The 22,019-nt window shown below is 38.5% G+C and overlaps 1 protein-coding gene across 1 annotated transcript in view; it reads right to left on the bottom strand.

Annotated features, from left to right (window-relative positions):
* Positions 1–15,347: 15,347 nt before the first annotated feature.
* Positions 15,348–22,019, bottom strand: part of ANAPC10 (anaphase promoting complex subunit 10) — a 276,728-nt gene continuing 270,056 nt past the window's right edge. Inside the window, exon 7 of the transcript XR_010920520.1 lies at positions 15,348–15,429. The gene's annotated coding sequence lies outside the window, so the exon portion shown is untranslated. The remainder of the gene's footprint in view (positions 15,430–22,019) is intronic.

Here is a 22,019-nt window from a genome sequence, read left to right as displayed (position 1 = left end):
CATTTATGGTAGGAACAGAAAAGGCTACTTGTGTACTCTCCAAGCACCAGGGTAATTCATGTGTATGCAGCTGTTCATTGAGGGGTGGATAAAAGGAATAAATAGTGCTCTGGAATGAAGGTGTGAAGATGAAAGACTCACATATACACACAAATTAGCCAGTTGAGACTCATGTGCCTGGAACTTCGGACCATCAAATGAACTTTATGTTGTGACTAAACAGAATATTTTAAGAGACTTAGCACTGAGGCTCAAAACTTGTAAACTTTCTTCCTTCCAAAATTATTAAATGTGGGGTCATTTGAATTATAAATGTTTAAAAGGGTACACAATCTGTATCACTATTTCACCAATCGTTTTTTTGTTTTGTTTTTACATTCTGAATTTTAATTGTATGTCATCACAGTTAAACAGCATGGTAAAATCCAGCACACAAAATAAATTGCAATAGGAAGTATATCTTCTGGATTGTTTTTGTGCTCATAGCAAATGTTTACTCCTTCCACAGAGAGGTTTATGACTTATTTTTCACACCTATGCAACATTTCCTTTAAAGTTAGCTAAATGGTAATTTATCTTGGATACCTTGGATAAACTCTGTAGTCTCTGAAGCAAGTTAAAATTTGGGTACCTTCAAACTTTATCAATGGTCAAATGCTAATATGATTTTCTTCCATCTGAAATGTAGGATAGTGCAATGTACACAAATGTAGATAGGAAAATATACATTCATTTGATCTTGATTTATGCAAGTAAAAGCAAAATGTTAAATTGGCACTAGGTATTGTATTTTCTTTACTAATTTTTAATGAAATGCCTTGAAATGTAAAACAAAGTTACTTTCCGGTAGCTGAAAAAACTATAATACTGCTGTGTCAACAGATTCAGAATGCCTGTTGCTTATGACTGACAAAGATAAATATTTCCCACATAACATTTAATGATGCCTCCATCCTCATCCCCTTCCATGTCCTGTGATATCAAACAGACTTCTGTACCTTTTCATTTTAGTGGTAAAAACACTTACACTTCCAGTAATTTAAAAGATTACTTACACAGGCATTACACTGAGCTACTTAATCTCCTTAAATAGCTACTCCCTGACAGTTATTCAACCACAGAGCATTTACCTTGATATCTAAATCTGATCCCCAATAAAGATGAAAATCTGAGCTCTGATCTATGTTTTTATTCATTCTATTATGTTCTGGCTTCATAAATCAAGAGTATTCAAAAAGGAGTTGGGATATATTTAATGGTTCAGTCACACTTGTCTACATTTCAGTAAGAAATAGCTTGACCCCATGTTGACCCTCAGTTCACAAACTCCCAAGCAAAGGGAGTAGGTATATAATTCTGATTATAAATCACTGAAACTTGGACCTATTCCCTTTGCTTGTGAGCTCAGATTTTCATCTGAGAATGTTCTTTCATGCTTCTTCAAGCTGCCAAAAACTATCTCACTTTAATGCACAAAATACATTACTCTAGTTATAAAGGTACTCCTTTCCAAGTAAATATATATCAGTTAAAAATGGACAGAATATATAGATGGAGGGAGCAAATATTCAAAAAGAAACTAGAATAACATTGTCTTTGGTCCCCATTCCTGAATTAGATATATTCAAAGTCTGGATGACTTACATGGAAAAAATAATGCACTATGTCATCTCCTGTTTAACTAATGCAAAATTATTCTTAATTGAGATAGGTTTCACAACACTACCCTACAGGGTCCTTGAGCCAAATTTATATGCAGCCTTCAAGGGTCTGCAAACACAAGGATGCTTACTGTAGGCAGACTGCAAATACGTCACCAAGGGAAATGCTAGTTTACTGCACAAAGCCACATATGAAGGAGGAGAAAACCTCCACAGCAGGAAGTTGTGGAGCTGCTTGTGGGGTGGAGAGCACATGGAACTGAGCTCTATACCACCCACACATTAAAACTCTACTGGAGCCAGGTACAATATCTTGTGTGATTTCCTCCAGCAGAAGCTCTCCAGTAACTTGCCTGCACAGGCATCTGTGCATAAAACACCAACTCTGTTCATTTTCCTGGAAGTTGAGGAGAATGTGGGGAACTTTCTGTCCTTCATTGTCTATTTTGCTGCTGAGGAATCCCATTCACTTGTACTCCCTCTCCGCATCACCAGTTATCTTGTAATGAGATGTATGCCCTGGCTGTTATTCCTCAGCTCAGTGCATCCATAACAATGTTATTGCCCAGAGAACACAAGAGAATAAGTCTACAACTCTACCCCAGGGCAAGGCATGTGTGGATAGGTGTATAATGCCATTTAGACATTACATGGATGTCTCCAAGCATCCCCTGAGAACTGACAGTTGCTTGAAAACTATACAGCCTGGGCAGCTGCTAATGGTGGTTTGCTGTATAGACAAATAAGAAAATAAAAAGGATGAGAAGAAAACAACTGCAAATGAGCAAATAACTCTGATTCATAAATGAGAAATCACTGATCCTGGCAGCATTACAAAAGTAATATTTTCACTAGAATGAACTTGTTCTTGAACAATTTCTCCAATATGTTAGACACAAACAGACTTTCCTTCAACATCAGGCATGTGTTCATGCATGTCGTCTTTTTCCACCTCTTTTTTTTAGTTGCAAAAACAAAATTATTGTGGCCAAAAGTTAAAAACAATCCCAGGCTCTATTTGTGTTTGAGTTCCTGTGTTTCCCTCTCATGGTATACCAGAGTAGTGATGCAATGCAGGCTCTCATTCCAGAACAATGTTTCTTTTTCTGTATTCTCTCCTTTAGTATTCCCCTGCTATAAAGAATAAACTAGAAACTAGTAGAATTTAGAGAATTTCTATGCCATTAATATTTGGAATGGAACCAAATTTTCTTCATTTGACTATGACATTAATAGCTATTATATAACACATCATTCAATGAAATCCTAAAGCATTTTATAGACAAACTGATCGGTTCACCCACCACTGAAACACAGCCCCCTCTGGGGTGAAATGTGGCAACTGTTGAACAGTGATCATCCTTAGAAATACCTTAAGACAGGAAGAATACAAAAGAACCAAATCCAGTTGAAATTGCAAAGAAAATTTATACAGGCCAATAAGAGTTGGAATTTGGCCAGAGATAATCCTCTGATTTTGCAAAATGTACTATTTAATGACAGCAGATGGTTAAGACCTCCATTTTACATATCGTATGAGAGTGGGACAAATTCACTTCTGATATAAATAGGAAAAACTCCATCTTTTTACAACACAGGGTTGCACTGGCCTAATAACCCTACCAGCACCATGATATGGACTTAGCTCAGTATTGACTCAGCAGCGTGACACCTATCATTACCACTACCTAGGTCTCCAAGTCTGTGAGGTCTCCAATTCAAGTCCTGACGTTGCATAAGAAGACTGTTTATTTCTCCCTTACTCTGGAAATGTGCAGTGGCAACAATATAAAAGGATGTGAAGGCAGCTCCTTAAAGACATCAGAAATACAGTTGCAAAATTATAACCACTCTCTTATGAAAACTATGTTGAGGAAGTTCTTTTACTGTATTGTTTTGAAACAATTTGTTACTGGACACTTACTGTTCTACATATGCTGCTTTTTCACTGTTGAATTATGTTAGAATCTCCATAATACAGACTGTGTTGTGCTTTTTCAGCTAAAGCAGTGTTTAAATGCCTTTGTCAAGTGTGAAAACAAATATTTTACCTTAACCGAAATGACACTTACCCTAAGATATATATTACATTATCTAGAAAGCTAGCAGTAAATCCATCTATTATCTTGATTTAAGAGTTCAAAGAGATTCAAACTGATGCTTCTGAAATTTCAGGGCTGGTGCCTAATATTCCATTGGATCCCTCTAAATCAGTGGGTTTCAACCTTTTTTCATTTGCAGGCCCCTAAAAGTTTCAAATGGAGGTGCAGACCCCTTTGAAAATCTTGAGGTCCGCAGACCACAAGTTGAAAATCACTGCTGTAACTTGTTTGCAACACTTCAAACTTCAGCTATTTGTAATTCTTAACAGATCTTGTGCATGAGTATTTTTAAATAATAGCTGTTAGCATTCATTATTGTGACTACTTACATCACAACAATAACAATATTACATCAGAAGCCAACATTTAACATTTAAAATTTTACAATTCTGACATCAAAAATTGTAGAAATCAGCTCTGTTGAGACAGTAAAGAGCCAGAAGAGCTCAAAATTTGACATAAGTTGTTTCCTGGCTACTGTGGGGCTCAGGCACTTTCCCTAACAGTGCATCTCATAAAGAATGCAGAAAAAAGATAGGCTGCCATGGAACTGCTAATATCTGTTTTATCAAAAATGAAGAGCCAAATGCTTCTCTAACTTCAATAGGTGTAACCCTATTGATTTACATTTATTTTCTGAAACACATTGGGTGCAGCTCCTATTAATTTCCCTTTATTACCTGAAACACACTCAGAAACTAAAGAATAATTTCAAGCAGCTATCGAAGAACACAGTTACTCTAAACTTTTGAACGTAATGTTAACCTTGTGAAAGCTGACATTTTTCAGATATCCATCTATTCATCCCCCTATCTCTCAGTATCTATATTAATATTATTTATAGCACTGAACAAATAGGCGTCTGTAATACTTTATGAATAAAAAAAGACATGTCCCTGCCCTAAGAAATTTATAATTTAAAGCCCCAATCCTACAACTGGTTTGGAGCAGGCAGCCCCTTGTGGCTATACAGACCCTTTAGTGGAGTCACTAGATCTCTGCATAGGCACACAGATCTGTTGTCATGGATCCAAAGCAGGACTGGGGGCCTAAATTAGATGTAGAACTGTAAGGGATGACAAAGGATCGGGGCAAGATTATGGAAAGGATTAGTCTAAGAATAAAATCAGCAGATGAGCTACTGCACACATACAACATTCTTTTTTGAACTGCACATAGGATTTCAGGGTTTTGATTGATTGGTTTTAAGTTATATTTATATGAATAATTTGAGGAAGTATAGTCTGGCAATAGGGGAGTAATGGAGGGATGGAGTTCAACACCGGAAGGCTAACTGAAAGGAGTGAGAGTTGAGGAAAGATTTGAGAGGGAAGATTAAGTGTGCATGGGATGAGGGAGGATTCTAGACATAGGGAGATGCCTGCCTGCCTGCCTGTCTATGTATTTATATTGTACCCATTACCACAATACCTATAATGATGGCAGTCTCCACACGAAAAATGAAAAACAAAACCAAACCAACAACAACACACATGTGCCCTGCTTATGAGTTCTGCTTAAAAGCTGGCTCCACATTACCCATTAAAAATAAACATCTGAGAGGATGAGCTTTTGCATAGGCTAATGAGGAAATGACTGAATCATCTAATTGAAAATTATTATTGTCAGTTCCAAAAAGCATAGGTTTTCAGGATTTTGGCTAGAGTCACTCAGTGTTGACTAACAGTATTCCACCACATTTTTCTGCTATGTAATAGCAATACCTTATATTATAGCAATTTAGCATTTTGTACTGCTAAAAATAACCATGGGGGAGGAGGGGTGAAGAGTGGCATAAGTTTAAAAGAGGGGTCTTTTGTCTATCCTTAACAGCTTGTTTAACTCAAGAAACACATTTACAGTTTTTGATGGATAAAGTCAACATCACTAAGCACAATAGTGATGTGTGGTTACATTTAAGGAAGTAGGCAAATAAATACAAAAGAACAAAAAATACAGATCCACATAAACATCTCATTTGCCATACAAAGCTAATTTATAATTTCTCACAATTTTCTTTGCAACCATCGTTACTCAGATCATTTACAAGAGATGATCATTTACATTACAGATCATACAAGATCTCAATTAAGCAGCATCATGGAGTCAAACTGTATTCCTATGCATGAAGTATTCTGAAATAGTCAAAAACACTGGGTACCAGGTCCATAGTTTTATAAATTTTCACTTCCAGTAGCTTATTCCATTTAAATAATCAATGAAGAAACTATTAACAAATTTGGATCAATAGGAAAGTTAAAATAATAGGTTGATAAAATGTGATAAGGGTGGCAAAAATACATACATTTCTAGGGCCACATATAAATATATTGTCTGAGCACATAATATTCTAGTACTTTCTTCAAACAGATTTTCAACAATGCATGCAATTAGGCATCCCAGGTAAAGAAAAAACAACAATCTGGAAAAAAGCCATAGAAAATAGTGGATCATAAATTGAATGAGAGTCAGTAATGTGATGCAGTTGTGAAAAAGGTTAATATCATTCTGTGGTGTATTAACAGGAATGTTTTATGTAAGACAAGGGAGGTAATTGTCCCGCTCTACTCAGCACTGTTGAGGCCTCAGCTGGAGTACTGTGTCCAATTCTGGGTGCCACAGTTTGGGAAAGATATAGACAAATTGGTGAGAGACAAAGGAGAACAGCAAAAATGATAAAAGTTTTAGAAAACCTGACCTACGAGGAAAGGTTAAAAAAACTAGCCATGATTAGTCTTGAGAAAAGAAGACAAGAGGGGGAACCGGATAAGTCTTCAAATATGTTAAAGGGATGTTATAAAGAGGATGGGGATCAATTGTTTTCCATATCCACTGATGGTAGGACAAGAAGTAATAGATAAGCTGCAGCAAATCAGATTTAGGTTAGAAATCAGGAAAAACTTTCTAATTCTAAGGGTATGTCTACACTGCAAAGTGAAATCAATTTAATTTCAGTTGATTTTCACCTGCCGGACTTACGAAGTCGAAGAAGTGTGATCACACCACATGCATTGCATCAGGGGGCTGCATCCCCACCAGCCGCACTTGCATCGATAATCAAAACCATGCACCATGGGAAGCTATCCCACAGTACAACTACCCACAGTGCCTTTTGAGAAGGTTGTCATCCTCCCATGCTGCAACATGCTTCCTCCGCCCCCTCTCCTTTTGTCCAAAACAAACAGACGAACATTTTTTCACACCGTTTTTCCAAACCCGTCTCTGCCACATGCACGCCACTGCCAGAGAGGCAAGGAGCCCACTCAGTTGTGCACTATCATTGTGAGCATCACAAATACCTCACAACTTATCCTGCAGTATTTTCAAGGCCAAGACAGGAGCCACAGCACTGAATATTGCAATGTTACCGAAGCCGCCTTGCTACAAGTCATAGAATGATACAATTCCCATTTGCTGCATGCTGCCATGCACCATCTTCAGTCAGTGGAGCGCCGCTTCTGGTCCCAGAAAACAAGCACTGACTGGTGGGATCGCATCGTTATGAAGGTCTGGGATGATGAGCAGTGGCTGCAGAACTTTTGTATTGTGAAAGGCCACTTTTATTGAACTTTGCGCAGAGCTGTCCCCAGCCTTGAAACGCATGTATACTCGCTTGAGATCTGCTGTGACAGTGGAGTAGCGAGTGGCCATCACTCTGTGGAAGCTGGCAACCCCAGCCTGCTACCGGTCAGTTCAGAATCAATTCGGAGTCAGTAAATCCACTGTGGGAGCTGCTGTGATACAAGTGTGCAGGGCCATTAATAGACTTCTGCTAAGAAGGGTAGTGACTTTGGGAAATGTGCAGGACATAGTGGACAGGTTTGCCACAATGGGGTTCCCAAACTGTGGTGGGGTGATAGATGGCATGCATATCTCTATCTTAGCACCAAACCACCTTGCCACAGAGTATATAAACCGAAAGGGATACTTCTCAGTGGTGTTGTGGGCCCTTGTGGATAACAGGGACGCTTCACCGACATCAACGTGGGGTGGTCTGGAAAGGTGCATGACGCGCGCATCTTTAGGAACTCAGGTCTGTTCAAGAAGATGCAGGTGGGCACTTTCTTCCCTGAACAAAAAATAAATTATTGGCAATGTTGAAATGCCAATAGTGATCCTAGGGGATCCTGCCTACCCCTTGCTCCTCTGGCTAAAGAAGCCCTACACCAGGCATCTGGACAGCGAGAAGGAGCATTTCAATAATAGACTCAGCGAGTGCAGAATGGTGGTGCAATGTGAATTTGCCTGCTTAAAGGCATGATGGCGCAATTTGCTCACTATGTTAGACCTCAGTGAACGCAACATCCGAACTGTTATCTCTGCCTGCTGTGTGCTCCACAATGTGTGTGAAGCAAAGGGGGGAAAGTTCCCGCTGGGTTTGGTCATGGAGGCTCAAATTTTGAGCAGCCAGATACCACTGCAATGCTGAGAGTAAACCGCGGAGCACTGCACCTCAGGGAATCATTGAAAACCCATTTTTGCACTGAGCTGCAGTAATGTATGTCTCTCTCAGTGCTATGCCTTCTCTTCCCATCCCCCACCCTCGCACCATCATTCCCCTCCCCTTCTTCCCATGCCAACAATCCCTGAGCTCTCAATGAATAAAGAGTAATGTTTTTTAAAACAGTAAAGTTCTATTGGTTTTTGTTACAGTGGGGGGAAAGGAAGATAATTTAACATTCTCATAAGCTTGTTACTGATCAATGGACTCCCCTTTTCCATCCCAAAGACCGGTTTGGGAGGAGGTGGTCCAAAGGGATTGGAAGAGGGTGTGGGTGAAGTGTTGCTGGAGAAAACACAGGGGCACCCATTTCCAGACCCCTAACACCCATGATAAGAATGTCATGGCTAGGAACTGTCTGTGCTGGGGCCCAGGACACTGTCCATGGCAGAGGAATAACACGCAGTGACTATATTGGTCGGGTACTGTAAACTTGCGCCACCTTCCCTAGGTGACCATGTGTGATATCAGTCTCCTGAGGGTAACACAGGTAGAAAGGGAAGATTTGCTGCAAGCATCGGGGTACAGGCCTGGCCCTTATGCTGCTATGCTGTGTTCTGCAATGATGCCTGCTCATTTAATAGCAGAGTGGCAGGAAAAAGTGTCCTACCATGGCAGAGGAAATAAGGCTGTACTCTTCAGAAACCTTATGCAAAGGATTGCACAGTACTTACATGAAAGTTTCCTGGAGATATCCTCGGAGGATTCTCAGAGCATCCCCATGCACATAAATATTCTGTTCCGGGGGTAACCCTCTGCTTTAAGTGGACCACCAACCAGGAAGCCCATCCCCACAAACACAGAAACTCCTTTTTTTGCAGAAATAAGAAGCTGGACTGGGCTATAACCACACTCACCACTATACACTATATCACTATACACACTCACCAGATGTGCCTTCCCCAGCATCTCGGTCAGTCACACTATCCTGCATCTGGCTGGGCTGCTCTGGGGTAACAAACATGTCCTGGCTCTCAGGGAGAATGGATATCCTGCTCAGCTGCCCCCTGTTCTCCTCATCTTCCTCATCCACAGAGTCTTCCTCATTCATCCTGGGTTTCTCCATAGGTATCTATGCTGCGTAGTGGTACAGTGGTGAGGTCATTGCTGAGAATTGCATGCAGCTCCTCATAAAAGCAGCACATCTTTGGTGACAAGCAAGAATGACTGTTCACCTCCCTAGTTTTCTGATATGCCTGTCTCAGCAATTTGATTTTAATGCGGCACTGCTGCACGTCCCTGTTGTGGCCCTTCTCCATCATACCACGCGATATCTTTCGTAGATATCCAAATTTCTTTTGCTGGCTCAGAGATGAGCCAGAACAGACTCTTTGCCCCATAGGCTGATGAGATCCAAGACCTCAGGTCGACTCCATGCTGGAGCACGTTTGAGGCATGCAGTCTCCATGAGCATTTCAAAACTACAAAGCTCTCTCCATGATGACCAAACAGGAAAGGGGAATTCAAAATTTCCCGGGTCTTCAGGGGAGGGCTGTTTCCTGTGCACATGGCCACAGTGTAGCAGAGTGCCAACATCCAGAGCGGTCACTACAGAGCATTATGGGATACCTCCCGGAGGCCAATGATGTTGATTTACATTACACTCTGCCTACACTGATGCTCATTTGACCCATACAATACAATTTGACCCATACAATTTGATGCCACTTGTGGAGGTGGTTTTATTAAGTCAAAATTTACTGCGGTTTAGGTCAGCAGAATTGACATGCCAGTGAAGATGCACACTTTATGTGGTCGACGGAAGCTACATTCCGTCGACCTACATTGTCAGTGTAGCCCAGGCCTAATAGTAGTTAAGTTCTGGAACAGGTTTCCAAGGGAGGTAGTAGCATCCCAATCACTGGAGGTTTTAAAGAATAGGTTAGGCAAACACCTATCAGCGATGATCTAGATATACTTGTCCCTGCCTCAGTGCAGGGGGCTGAACTTGATGACCTTTTGAGGTCCCTTCCAGCTGTACATTTCTATTATTCTATGAAAAGCAAAAAGGATCATTAAGGGGATGAAGGGATTAATTTACATTATAGAGACAGTCAAAGGTAAGAGAATTAGGAGTTTACTGCAGCTGTTGTCATTGAAACCAGTGGTATAACAACATCAATGGAACAGGAGCAAGCCCTCTACATATGTAGTTCAGCTAAAAGACAGATAAGATGGATATGCTAACAAATATTTGAAGGGCCTCAATAGTAAAGAAGAGGAAATTTGTATAATAAATTCTGGAAGAAATAAGTAATGGGATGAATATGAATGAGATGAATGTTATGGTGGACATTTTTCTTTAAAATAAGAACTAATAACCATTGAACAGATAAATACTAATTACAGTATTGACTAATATTTGCCTCATCACCATGTTTATATGTTGTTCCCATTTTGCAAACACTTAAGACACAGTGGATTTTCAGAGTGCTTACTATTAGCCTAACTCTGCTCCCCTTGAGTTTTACCACTGATTGTAATGAGGGCAGAGTCAGTTCAATGCTGAAAATCCCACACAAGTGAACTGGCCATCCATCCTATCTTTGTCTCGGTCAGCCATAGAATTACTGTGCACTTGCTGGCTATTAGTATTTAAATATTTCCATGAAACCAGATGTCAGAAGGATTTTCTGACAGCAGAATGCATTGGTGAAAATTAAAAACATGTTATAAACAGACTGACTTGCTTTATAATTAGAATTTTCCAAGAACAGAGCTTGCAGATTAGTCAGTATTTGAAAAACAGAAATAATTAATTATGAGTTTTTCATGTATTTACTGCCCAACAAATAAAGAGAAACTGTGTCAGCAAGGATCTTGCTGAGTGATATTACCCTTGCCTGCTTTCTAAACTTATGTTCCTTAATTTAGGATTTCATCTTCTTTGTTGACTGTCATTGGAACATGAAAAAGGATCCCTCAACTAGGAGATGATCTGAATCAATCCAAATGAACAGAACAACAGGTAATTCCCCATCTACACATAGTGAAAAGTTCAGGTGACTAAGCATGCAAGTATCATTACAGGGAACATTGCTCACTTTAAATTCTACCTCCATCTCATACAAAATTGCTCTTCATTGGCCTGATCCTCAAATGCAAACTCACATTTGCAGGATCATACTCTATTAATATAAGGCTAATTCAAGAAAATGAGGCTTTGTACATGTGCTAGAATGAAATAATTAATCCCAAATCATGTAAATCCATTCATCTACTATTTTTCTTGTATCCCTCATCTGGAGTCTGAGTCACATATCTTAAAAAGCCAGTGTTGAACAGGTGAACCCTGACATGCTGTTCACTTACGGGCTATAGTTGAGTCTGACTAATCCAATAGGCCTGCTATTCATAATGAACCTAAACGTATCCTGAAGAGGGCTGATGAAAAGTGGACCAAAAAGCACTGTTTAAAATTGGATCAAGCCAAAGATAAATATGAGCTTTTACAAATAAAGGAGCTAGAAGAGCTACAGAAATGGAAGATAACAGTCAGAGTCCACAGGTGTAGATCATGCCCTTGTTTTACTCAGCTAAGCAGAGGAGTCACCCACCAAGCCTTTACTTGACCTATCTAGATCTTGGGTCTCAGTTTGGTGCATTATCCTCTCTTGATAATCCCTCCCATGAGCAAGTGGAGAAAAAGGAGAAAGAATTAGTCAAACATTTGCTCTGCCCCAACATTTGCTCTCTTCCAACGAGAAGCCAGCGTGTCAGAGAGATAAATTACTACAGGTATAGGCCAGCAATAACTTACTATCCCTCAGAAGGAAGAGATAGTGGAGTTTCAGGGAGAAAACAATGAATCCCTAAGCCATAGCTGCTTCTCTAGGATGAACCTGGGACAGCTCAGCAAAGCACTGCCTCTCATTATGGGCTGAGTCCTTGGGACACAAGCTAGTCCTAAATCTGGACTAGTGTATCAGTGAGAAATCTAGAGAAGAAGAGCAGGTAATTTCAGCATCTAATGCTAAAAAATGCCTTTTTAGGGCCCTGGTTTCCAATCTGTACACAATCACAACTTCCGCTGAAGTCAGTGAGAGTTTTGCCTGCATAAAACTGCAGGATTAGGCCCTTATATGCTCTTTATTTTTCTGCTTATTTTAAGGACAAAGTGCTAAAGAATATTCAAACAACCAAATCACTCACCTGAACATATTTAGCCCTTGAATTAGAGCTTCATGCAGTGGAACAATGACCATAATAGTGCTCTGTATACATCATAATATGGCTGTACAAGGATGTGGGGAGGACGGTTGATTACTTGTTTTTAAATTTAAAGTTATACTTTAAAAAACCTTTATTTTAGGATTGTATTATAATAACTTTAAAACTGCTCTGAGGTTTACCTCCACTGGAATTACAGGGTGCCTCCTTGACACTTCAAATATTGGATAGACCCTTGAGTACAACCCAATGTCTGACATGTGAGTAAAGCACCCTCTAATTCTACCCCAGGTAACCTTGAATCAGCTCTCAAACTAGCATTAAAAGGACACTGGCAATTCCATTTGATAGTTGATATTTTTATTTTGCTCTCCATAATGACCTCTTGGATGCTTGAAAATATATATTTTTCTATCATTTTCTTCCTTGTCCATTTTGCAAACGTTGTATTGTATATTATGATTGAATGTTTCTGTTTTTCTGGACCAAGACTAAAAATATTGTTTCCCCTCATTCTTACCCTCTCCATCTAAGTGTAAGAAAGAAAATGCCGTCATTGACCCTGCCAACAGATGCTGAAGATAAAATTTCAGTTATACAAAAGAATGCATTAGACACAGTGTTCAAGTGATCAGAAAGTTATCCATTGGGCCATACAAATCACGGACAAGAGGAACCCTGGTGGATTGTTCCAGTCCCTGTCCGTTCCCACACAAAGATACACAACACCTACTTAATTCTGTGCACCTAGACCCAAGGCCTTGGTCACCCATGCAATGGTGTAAAAAAGGTTCTTGTTCCTCCTTAATCTTTGTGCAGACATATCCAATATATCCAAACAACACAACATATCCAAATAAATCAAATTTTATTAGAAAAATCATGAGAAAGTCAAACTAAATCAAAGATAAACTGTACAAAACATTTCTATACACAAACTCACCTATTCAGGCCAGAACCTTTAATTACAGAATAGATAGTTCAGGTAATAAAGGAATCTTACATCATCAGACTTCCTATGTTTGTGTCAGTTATGTTTTGTATGGTCAATCAAAAGCTGACCATCTCTCTCTCTCTGACAAGGGAAATATCAGCTTTCCATTTGTCAGATGGACTACCCTCTCTGTCATCATACCCCATTCCCAGAAGGTGGATGGAGGCTTGTCATTTATGCCTATCAGACCATTATAATGTGGTGAGTGTGAACTTACCATATTTGCCATAAAGGCATCTCTTTTATTAGCATGTTCCTGTGGCTATACCTGTAATAACCTGCAGTGCAGACCGCATTTCATCAAGCAACCTTTACAATAGGCTTAGATCAGTTGTGTATATTGTGACTGTATATTTATGACTAATGCTCTCCTTTGCTTTACCCAGCCATAGTTGGAGATCATAGGTCTATTTCCCGAGCCTCATAATCTCTTTCACAATGTTACTGCCTTTGTTGATTTTGGCTTATAAACAGTCACTATTTAGCATCATTGCCTGGCTCAATAACTTCACTCGTTGGATAGGAAAACTGTTGTCCAATAACAATATTTTTGCTTGCAAAGAAGCACGTATTCCTATTAGCAAATTTTGTACAACTAATGACAATACACAACAAAGCACATACAAAGAGTGTAATAAACTCCACCTGTAGCCCAGAAATGTCAAAAAAATACCCTGAAGTATCGCTGAAAGGACTGTCCTACTTAAACACTTTTGCACTTCTTTTCAGGAGGGTTTGCTAGAGAGTCAAATAAATACTACAGTAACAATTAGCTATCAGATAATTGAAGAGAACACTGTCAAAAATACTGATATTCCATTGAAAAGGTAATGCACAAATGAATACGAAGCTACTACACAGCCACATGATGTGTTCAAAACAGCATTTTCTACTGCTGCTGAGCAGTAAATAGCATGAATTTCCTCACTCCTGGATCTTTATAGGGGTCAGAACAGCAAGAACAGGGAACCTGAGGTATCAACTTTCTCCACTCTTTAAAGTTTCCTGCTTCTTTGTGGACAATAAATAGAGGAGAAATTTTTATGTATCTCTCTTTGTTCCAACATAAAGGTAAATTTGAAACACATACAGACATCAGAAGATGTTTATAAATACAAAAACAAGCTTTCTGATACACAGAAACAAAATGTAACATTCCTTTCCTTTTTAAATATATTGTCAATTTTCTGCTTTCAGAGTTTGCTTCTAAAAGACTTTCAAATACATTTGAAAAAGTTAGAACATGCTTTCAACATAGAGTTGTGCAGTTCAACACTTTACTCCAAATACTATATTGCCAGTTAGTCACAATGATGTTATAGTTTTAGTCAGATTTTTCCTTTAGCTCTAGAGTCAAATTATTCATTATTGCAGCCTTATGACACAGCTTTACATACTACCCTGTATCAGTTGCTAATTTAAAGACCACATGACAAGTAATGGCTGAATGTTTTAAAATTCTTGTTAAAAGCTGACCCTAAATACACTGAGATCATGGCTTTTTCTCCAGTATAATTATTCAAAGTTTCTACTCCATCAACACAAGGACACAGATGAAATAAAGGTTATGCACATTACTGCACGTTACTGCACATTATAGTCTTTAGTCCTCAGTTTATATTTCTGTCCTTTCAGAATGTTTCTTTAGCTAGACATTGTCAAAATTCTAGATAGATAAGGATTGCCTTTGATTAACACCATATCTTGTTTAGGACGGACAGTTATCCAGAAATCATTTTAAAGCAGTTTTCTTTTTTCCAAAACCATCAGTTGATACTCCTGAATTCAAAACACTCAAAAATGTCTGGTAAAATAGGTGCATGTTTTCATGTAATTGTCAGTCCTACTTTAATTTGCATATTTTGTTATGTGTAGTTAGCTGCCAAACTTATAACTAAATGATAAATAGAGACTCCTTAGGGATTTGTTGCAATTAAGCTCTTCTTCCGGGTGGTCTTGATGAGTCAAAACTAGAAAATTGATGCTCAGTTTCCAGAACACCTAAAATGCACAAAAGTAATTAATTGCGTAGCTTTCTAGGCTTTTATTACCACCAATTCATGATGTGTTCCACATTTTATTAATTGTTTACATATTTTAAGTACTATATTTCCACACATCGTTTATATAAAGGCTTGAAAGATGTGGCTAAGGGGGATAATTCAGTCAATATGCTCTTTAATTTAGGAATCTTCTTTTCTAGAGCAAGGACTGTGAATAGTGCTGTTTATAACCTCATTTTATGATGCGGACTGTTTTCCACTGATTTTTTTCTTTTGTGGAAATTATAATTAAATGTCATTTCTGCACATTCTGCAGTCTCCAGTCATGTTAGATCACATTTGCAGTTCCAGTGAAGGAAACAATTTTAACAAATTTTACCATTATGGCTGACTCAAGTATTGTATGAAATAGTCATTCATCAAAAAAAAACAAAAAACTGCAGCATAATGTAAAAGATATTCCAATCATTAATGTAATTAAAATGAAGAATAAATCACTAAAACTTATTTTTCAATCAAATATTAATTTAAAAAAGAACAACAATCAAATGGGAAGCTGACATCTATACAAACCTTATGACATTGTGCAGTTCAGTACACAGGAAATGTAGCTTAGTATTTGAATACAAAGGCTGTTTTACGATAAATTCTTTTGCTATATACAGTCTTTACAGATGACAGAATGTATACATAGTAGTTGAAAATCCAAGGCTCTCCTTGCCTTCTTCTCATTATCACCTGCAGTCTTTAAATTGCACTTCTTGCTAACAAATATCAGTAAAGTAGCAACCAGGATTGAGTGAGGCATTAGCATCATTAATAGTTGCAGGGATAGTGAAATGACAGGCAATCATTTTCATACATATTCTTATGCTGCATATTAGTATGTATTTAGTATTAGGACTCATTACTTTTATGTGACTCATCTGAACCTTCCAATCATCTGGCAGGTGAGGGTAGTATTCCTAAATCACATAAAGAAGAGCTCTCAGACAGGAAAGAATTAAGTCTTAAGAACACTTATTTGCTAGTTCAATTTTTCACTTTACTGACACCTGGAGACCTACTCCTTGCTGCTAAAATCACCTTGCAGCTTCACTGAGGAACTCTGCATATCTAGGTTTCTTTTTTGAATGCCTGGAGGAGGCATTTTAAAGAGAAGCTTCTTCATATTTGAGCATACTCATAGTGTGCCCATTATGCTGTTATCACATGGCCAGTTCAGCACCTTCCAAATGGCTCTCAATGTTATACAATAGTGAGCTCTAAAATGCTAAACCATAAGAAGAGAAATGCATACAAGGTCATTGGGTTTTTTTGAGGAGCCTTACTGTTGCCATGTATTGCTAGTTTGGAGCTTGAGCAGAACACAGAATATACTCAACTGAATTTCAGGGGCACATGGTACAAGATACTTGGACATAGGGGGTGTACAAACACTTCTTACTTTTGGAGACAAAAATATGCGCTTTTTTTTGGCAGTGGTGTCTCTGGCCACCTAGTCAGGTTTTTAAATCATGCTCATCATCATAGTATCTGTCTGTGTGGAGAAAAAAGCATAAATGATATAAATTCCTGTTTCCTGCTTTACTGATCTGTGCCCAGCAAGGGATGGTTTCAAAAGAAGTAGTGACTTACCAGTAGGTCACAGCACATAAAGTCACAACGTACTGTACACGTTATAAGGTCCAGTGCACCCAGTTCTAAAACTGCCACTGTATCACTGATCAATTGCTCTTTGTGATATACAATTTAACTTTATAAACTTAAACACTCTGATCCTCCATCTCTTGCACACTGGTACTGACTTCAGTGGGAGGATGCAGATGTAAATGATGATCAGACCCTTAATTTTAAGTTTTTACCCTTTTAAGTAAACTTTTTAAGTGAACTCAACTCAACTCAACCTCTAATTTTGTGGGTGCCAGATTGCAAATGCAGTACATTGTGGGTGCAAATGATCACATTTAGATATCTGCACCCACAAATCAGGTGGTCAATCAGGTGGTCAGATATAATCATTTGCACATACAATTAATTGCACTTGCAATCTGCACTCCCAAAAACACAGGTTGCTTTTAAAAATCCGGTTCTTGAGGTTGAAATAGTAACTTTCCAGCAACTGATAAAATGTAAGTAAGATCACTAAAATGGAAATGTAGCTTTCAGTGATGTCAATGAAATGGATATTATCTGTTTATGTATTGTCACCATTTACTGAGGAATAAGCCCTTGTGTTTACAATGTACCACCAAAATAAATAATTTTCTGAACTTTTTGGCAGTTGAAATGATTTTCTCCCAACTTTCTAGTTTGTAAATAACTTGGCTCCCCAGACCATGACTTACTTTCGTGTGACAAATGCTAAATAATTTAATATACAATCTTAAACAGCATTTTCAGTGAAATTGAAGAAACAGAAATTCTAAGTTACTTTCTGTTATTCCAATTTACTTAAAAAATTACCATGTGAAGTTTTAGAGAAATGGTTGAAAAAATGTTTAATTTCGTAACATTATTGCTTTAGCAAGTACCTTATTCAAAATAATAGAATCTGCTAGTCATGATTATTGATATGAACTTCAAGAAGTATTACTTCCTGCTTAACATGCATCAAATTCCTAGACACTATGGTGTGGTCACTCATTGTTCATATCAGTAATTAGTAACTTCATGGTATTACAAGCAGTAATTTCCATCAGTTCAATCTCAGCCAAAAGAAACAAAAATTACTTTCCCAGATAAGAATTAAAACAGCATCAGTATGTGCCTATGATATAAACAGAGCAGCTCCTGGCATACTCCATACGGAACAGAAGATTTGCGCTCCCTCAGAACTAATTCTGAACAAAATATGCTTGCAGTTCTTAGTGCCCATCTAAGGACCCGTAATTGAAGTCAATGGAAAATGGAAGTCAATGGAAAAAATCCTATTGATTTCAGTCGAAACAGTATTGTTTGTATGCTTTGAAATATAGCCCATGCCTATTTCCAGATAAAGGGCCACATCTGGTCCCTTTGTGCCTCTCAGAAACTGGAAACTGGCCACAACTGGCCAACAGAGACTCCCAGGAGAGGACCTGTCTTCTAATCCAACTGTGCTGACTCTGGCAAGGGACAGACAGTGTGGAAGGCAGAGTTATGCTTATACTCCATGACGCAAGGTCCATTAGGGACCCTGCATCAGTGGCAGATTTTAAAGCTGCTGACTCTCATTGGGGCCAGCCTATGAACCAAGGAACCAGAGCTGACTCTCTGAGGTCCCCTGACTCTTGATCCAAGTGGAGTTTGGGTACAAGAGAGAATCAAGCCCTGCGTTTCCACTCGTACTAGCAATGATGTCGAGTTGTTAGTTATTCTCAATAGTAAATGGAATAATCATATTTGTAAAATGGTATCTACTGTTCCTAAATTTCATATCCAAGTAACTATAGCAGTCGTTAGTGGCCAGCAGCTCTGGAATTCCACAGCCCTAAGTGAATACACAGCATAAACAGTACTCCGCAACACAATGGATCCAAGTAGTGGGACTACAATCCTCGGCTCTGTGGCAACACTAATTGCCATTCATTCCCATTCCCTCCACCCCGCTCATCCCCACATACCATTATGATTCAGAGCTGAAGATACTCACGGATGTAAAATTAATCTGTGATTATTTCTAAAAGTGATGATTTCTGAGGATGGGTTTTCTTTTGGCTTTGCAGACACCCTGGTTCCATTCCCTGTGCCTTGGCTCCCACAATACTGCCAAGAAGGCTCAGTTCAGAATGGTCTTCCTCCATGTGTGCCAGGAAAAGGAGGCATAGCTGGCTTCAGTGGCTTATCTCCTTTGCTCCCTAGGCCCCAGCAGCTGCACTGTTCCCCAGTCAAACTGCCTGCACTTCTGGCTCCCCTATTATTTGGCTACGAGCTGAACCCCAGCTCTGATTCCCTGACCCTGCTGCCTAGCTCTATGGCACAGGGCAGAGACCTTTAAACTCCACCATGTGAGGAAACTAGACAGCAAGATACAGCTGCAGGCAGGTCCCAGCAGTGAGGAGAGAGAGCAAATAGAAGGGAAGGTGCATGGTTTCTGCAACATGGCAAATTTCATGGCAAAAATGCTGAATCCAATGGCATCCTGGGAAAATGCCAAATATTATAACTCTGGAATCATGGAATACATGGGACCATGTCTGAGATGGCTGGGCAGTGCACACCTCTCAGTTATATTGTCTCTGCAGACTCGGATAGCTATAATTGCATTGGTTACACTGAGGTCCCATTTTCAAGGTTCTTGCTGCAATCATAAGGGCTAGAAACAATCTTTAAAAATTAAACCAGAAATTCTAGAGCACAAGTCTGCAGCAAGCGGTGAATTTTGCAGCAAAATCTGGAGGCACCAGACTGAAGAATACTCAGGGTCCTGAGTAAAAGGGCAAACACTTAGGACTTAGAGTTAGGGGTAATGTGGGGTACACAATGGGGTAATGCACAGTACAGGGAAGTGATTTCCAAAGAGCAATTATGTGCTGCATATTAACTGCTAGAGCACACTAAATGTTCCCTCGTGCAATTAATGTAGTGTATTAAAGCACAATGGGGAGCATCTAGTGCACACCAGCAGGGCCTACACAGACCTATTAATACTCAACACATTAGTGCAATTTGGAAATCAGCCCCCCGATAGTGTACAATACCCCACCATGTAGACAAGCCCTTTCCTTCATAAGTAACTTTACAGAATTAAAATGTCTCATAGACTCATAGACTTTAAGGTCAGAAGGGACCGTTATGATCATCTAGTCTGACTTCCTGCACAACGCAGGCCACAGAACCTCACCCACCCACTCCTGTAATAGACTCCTAATCTATGACTGAGTTACTGAAGTCCTCAAATAATGGTTTAAAGATTTCAAGTACAGAGAATCCACCAGAAAATCCTCCAGCAAGTGACCCATAACCAGTGCTGCAGAGGAAGGCATGGTTGTTGAATCATGTCCTACTGTTGTCCTAATGTTGTAGCAAGCCAAGTAGAATCCTGTGAGATTATTCTATAGTCTACTAGATCTAAAATTTGGGAAGTTTTTCCTGATAGCCTGTTTCCTTTTAAAATTTCATCTTGTTACTCCTGATTATAATCTCTTGCATCTCATTACATAATTAATTTTCTCAATGTATTCACCCTTCATATATTCTATTATAGTTAGTTATTCTGTGGTATTAATATCTTATTCAGCTCATTATAATGTGCCCAACATGGTATTTAGTGGTATTTTATAACCATTGTATTTAGTGTCTGTTTTCATGCTGCTTCTCCCTATCAAATTGTTGTTACTTAAATTATAATTTACGTTACCCTGCCAAAGTACTGCAAACCAGTTTCTGTGAATATTTGTTCAAAGTTTAAAATGTATTCATTTTTAGTTTGCTTGACATGAACATTCTATCAAATGAGTTTACTGTCAAGAATGTTTGCCAAGAGATCAATTTATTCACCCAGCCCTACTGGACACATTTCAATCTTAGCTTTTAAATCATTTCTGTGCCTCTTCTCTGAACTCTCTAATCCTTCTGGTAATTTGATGCCCACAAATATATACAAAAATCCAGGTGATGTCACACTTTGAGTGGATGAATTCTGCAATCTCCCTCTCCCCCTCCCCTCCCCATGAAGATGCATTCATATTCATAAATTAATTAATTTTTGCATTCACTTTCTTCAAACATTTGTTTCACTGAGTTTTGCCAGCAAAAATGACCAAGGAAAGCTAATTTTAAACTTGAATAGCAGTGGAAAGCAAATTGAAAATCTACTTTTCACAAGTATTTGCATCAGGAACTTGTATTTAAAAGAATTACAACACTCATCTAACCACAGAATATAAACAATATCATGTGACTTATGTCACCAAAACCAGCTTAACAGAAGGATTATATTTTATATTTCAATTTTTAAATAGAAAGCAATGCAATAAATTAAATTTATGAAAGATTTTAAAGTAATAAATTCAAATAAATATAAATGAGAAAAATGCAATTTGTTTATGGATATTCCATGAAGAAAAAATGGTCAAAATCAATTGAATATTAGCCCACTGAGAGGGACTATTACCCTCCTACTCTATGACATGATGTATCTTCTATGACTTCTGGACACAATAGCTTCCTCCCTTCCTCCTACCTGGTGGACCTCCACTGATGGTTTTTTGTTCATATTTATAACCTCATTAGTTCCCTTTTAATTCTGTCCTGTCCTCTCTAGTGTATGCAGTATATCACAATTTAGAACCATACGTGAATTAAATTAATATACTATAACCATCCTCTTCCCGTTCATGATTAAAAATATTAAATAAAATGGAAGCAAACACCAATCCCAATCAACCAGCGTTGTTATATCCTTTGTGTACTGTTGGCCAGATAGTTTTAATATCTGTGTGTCTGTATTCATAACTAAATCCGTATGAACTAATATCAAGAGTAAATATTCATGAAGCACTATTATGAAAAGGTTTTACTAAAATCTATACTATACTTCATCTTCAGTGTTCCCTTCATCCACTTATGTTATGATTCTACCAAAAAATTGCAATACAGATTGTC

The sequence above is a fragment of the Emydura macquarii genome, unplaced genomic scaffold (genome assembly GCF_026122565.2).
Source record: "Emydura macquarii macquarii isolate MOO-44397 ecotype Brisbane River unplaced genomic scaffold, CSIRO-AGI_Emac_v2 contig_1363, whole genome shotgun sequence".
NCBI lineage: Eukaryota > Metazoa > Chordata > Testudines > Chelidae > Emydura > Emydura macquarii.
Note: the sequence above shows the minus strand (reverse complement) of the source record. Positions and strands in the feature narration are given on the sequence as shown.